At 31.9% G+C, this 3,899-nt stretch overlaps 1 long non-coding RNA gene across 1 annotated transcript; it reads left to right on the plus strand.

Annotated features, from left to right (window-relative positions):
• The first annotated feature begins 1,176 nt into the window (after window positions 1-1,176).
• Window positions 1,177-3,557, plus strand: LOC134201019 (uncharacterized). Its single transcript, XR_009976174.1, has 2 exons — window positions 1,177-1,434; window positions 2,046-3,557. It is a non-coding gene; the product is annotated as an uncharacterized LOC134201019 (long non-coding RNA).
• The last annotated feature ends 342 nt before the right edge of the window (window positions 3,558-3,899 follow it).

A 3,899-nucleotide genomic window follows, 5' to 3' on the forward strand; every position in this document is an offset into this window, starting at 1 on the left:
ATTTAGTCATTTTTAATAAACGAAAACTTCTGTTTGGAGTAGCTTTGTTTATCATTTCAAAGACGAGCTTCAGCCTCGCGGAAAAGATAATTTAGTTGTTTGCCTTGAAACATCGACAACACATTCAATTGACACAGTTTCCCAAACAATAACGATTACTAGAAGGAAATAGTAAAGAATTTTAAATTTTATTTTAATAAATTTATTAGAACTAATCGTTATACCAGGCGTTCATCTAGGGGAAAAACTAGATTTAAAATATTTTCATAACTTTGTATAGACAACAGCTATAAATTCAAGCCTTAAACTTTTCAAAGGTCTTAATTGCCTTGTATTGAAGATAAATACAGGGCTTAATGCAAAGTTCTCGAAGTTGGAAACGGAAAACACTTCTCATTTGAAATTAAAAGCAAATTCAAATAATGTAGCCTTTGGTTGGATGACTGAGTTCAGAATTCACAAACCTTCAAAACTAATCGAGCACAGGAATGCTCAGTCGCTTTGGCTCCTTCGATTAAAATAATTAAGCAGTGGGCGATTGGCAATAACCTGATCAATAACAACAGTGATTTGCACTCGTGTAGTTTTAAATTGGAAGTTTATTTTATTCGAAATTATTTAGCAAAACCTCTAATTATCAGCTGTCATAATATTTATTACCAACATTACGAGTACTTAAAATGACGTCGTACATAAAGTCATAAATTAAATGCTATTTAAGTTTAAAAGAGTAAGTTGTAACATCTCTATTCTTTTCTAGCGAGTGTGCTTTGAAGTGAAATATGAAATAAGTGCTAATGGACGTGAATATAATGCTAGACATTTTGCAAATAAAATGGCTAGAACTAAAATAAATATGCTGACCTCACTTGGCATTGGCCCCGAATTCATAATGTTTCTGTGTGAAAGAATTCTAAACTACATATCGTCATGATCGTAGAATAATGTCGGATTTGAAAAAAATCCAAAATCCACTTTTTACCATATTTGGATACTACATTGTCTAAATATTATTGCTACATTAAAAAAAAAATACATGTATTTTAGATTTCAAATTAAGCAGTCGGTATAATGACGGATTTGATAGACGCTCATAGTAAAATGACGCTTGTGCTTAATCGTCTCTGCACGACGCGCGCCCGGCCCTCCCACTCCCGACGTATCCACGCAACCGACATTGTTCCTCGAAGTTGCCCACGCGTTGTATTTAGATTCAATTTTCTTAAACATTTACACTAGATTACCTCAGTTACCTTTTTATTAATTATTACGTATCTAGTCTTACGTACCGTGTTAAAAGGTGTGTCACAATGAAACCAGGACGATCAAAGCTTATGTTAAAACTGGTGGAAGAAAGAAGCAAAAATGCACAAATTACGAATTTTACTCATGAAGAGTGCACTGATGAGGAGGACTGTATACCAGGGACTCCAGGTAGGTTAATTAATTATGTATAAACTTTTGGTATTATTTAATTTTTGTATTAAAACCATATTTACTAAAGTAAATGAATAAAGTATCGGTTCTGACTATCTGTCGGTTTTCTACGGAAAATTAAAAATCATTTAAAAAATTTATTTACATAAAAAGAATGTTGGATATCGGATTATACATTATTCTGAAGAGTTTGTGTTATATTTTAAAAAAAATTGAATTTTAAAATTGTATGTAACTATACTACATTTTTCTATGGATATAATAGTGACGGGTGATCACAACCGACGTTATTCAATGAACATGTTTTTTTATCTAATAGTCGTATCTGACCATCCGACTTTGTTCTTTGCACTAAATTCAGATCCAGCTTTATTCTACTTAAAAAAATGATTATTTGTATATATTTAATATATTTTTCTATAAAAAAATAATCCTATTTCAGTAATATTTTACCTGTATAAATAAAAAGAAGTAAATTGTTTTATTTCTGTACTTCCGAATCTTTTTGTTCTGAATCAATTTAAGGGTGTAAAACCTCACCTTAGGCGTAAACGTTAACTTGTGTTATTAAGAATTTATTTATTTTTTACATACTAATATGTTTTCAGAATGCCATTCACCTTTACCTCCAGGAGTACGCCATGCAATAGTAAAATGAACGACGTTTATGAGAATGTATTTGCAGACGATGTACACCGAGCAAACGAAAGTATTACAGATGAAAATAGGAATCAAAACATACCATCCTCTACTTGTTTTCTTAGAGAAAATCACTTTATAGTTGGATATCAAAATGCTTCCACACCAGATTTACTCTCGTCAGAAAATCAACATACCGTGTCCCTAAATATCAGCCCAGCTTTAAGCCCTTTAAATACCTCTATCTTGATATCAGATATATCACCTTTCCCACAACCGATTAACCGATTGCCATTACCAGCAAAAGGCCATGGCGAAGTCTGTAACGATTTTTGTTGTTGCACTCATGATGAAGCGGACTATAGCAACTGTCCTTCAATCAACACAGTTGTGTCCTCATGCCAGTCGTGTCCTCCAGTGCCTCGTATTCGATGTAGAGGTAAAGAACGAATCCGAAATTACGATGATTGAAAAGAAGTTACTAGAAAGCGCTTAAAAATACCGGGAAATAAACTCCTCCAAAAAGGGCCTTTTTGTTCCTTCAAAAACTATGGGTGCCTACCCAGTACTTGCGCGTGTAAAAGTAAATGTTACACTATGTTGACCCTTGAAGAAAGACAGGGTGCATTTGATAAGTTTTGAGAATTAGGTGATTGTGAGAAACAATGGTTGTATGTTGCGAATTATACTACAAAACAGCAGAAGAAAAGGGGTCTTCAAAGAGCTTTAAAGCATAACCGTCAATTCACTAACAATTATTTTTTGCCAAAAAAATCATCAACAATAGAGGATTGTAAAATCATGTTTTTAAGTACATATTCGATTAGCGAAAGCTTAGTTCGGACAGCTTGGGATAAGTATGACGGAAGCACTTTGATTGAAGAAGACATGAGGGGGAAACATTATAGAGCAGCGTCCAAATGGCTGTATTTAGGTGACTTCGGTGACTTCAGCATCGGTCGGATGTTCAATTTATACAAAGAATTGTCTGAACTCCAGCCTTAAAGAAAGCTTATGTAGGTCTAATTCCAATCAGTAATGATAAATATAACAATCTTATTAGTCTTTGCAATTCCTCAATAATACCCACGAAATATCATAAATTTTTCAGAAGTTTAACTCATGGACGTAATGTTACTGAAGCTGGTAATGAATCCGACTGAATAATTGTGCACTAGGGTTTTTTTTTATAATTTTAGTTATTTTATTGTTATTATTTTGATCTCTGAAGTTGTGATTGTTAAGATTTTTTTCATTTTAATTAATGTTTTTTTCTTTTCTTTATAATTAAATTCTATATAATGATTAGTATTTAAATTTTTAGGTTAGTAATTTACCAAAAAATCAGTAATCATATCCAAATAGAGTCAACATTATAGTCTGCTTAGTCTATATAGTAATAAAAGAATACCTACTATTGATAATAAATACTTAATTTAAGCATAATGTATATCATGTTGATTAAAAAAGAGTAAGACCAATTAGTCTGTGTTTTATTTAAGACATCCTAATCTGGTTACTTACTGACCACTTGCCGACCTATAATACTTACCTGCGGTTAAAATTTAAAATAATATAATATGACAAATAACATATCCGCCAAAATATTACTCTGTAAGTTAATAGAACATGATCGTAAAGTAACTTCCGTCATTCCTTCAACAGTAACTTTCCGAGGAACAATGTCGGATAATACTATGTGACTGTATCAACTCCAAAGTAAAATGAAGCATGTGATTTTTCTAGAAAACTGTGTAATTTTAAGTTATTATTTTTATTTTATTTTAAAACGAATCCTTTTGTTTGCTTGTATGCCAATTTTC

This window comes from Bombyx mori, chromosome 22 (genome assembly GCF_030269925.1).
Source record: "Bombyx mori chromosome 22, ASM3026992v2".
Classification (NCBI taxonomy): domain Eukaryota; kingdom Metazoa; phylum Arthropoda; class Insecta; order Lepidoptera; family Bombycidae; genus Bombyx; species Bombyx mori.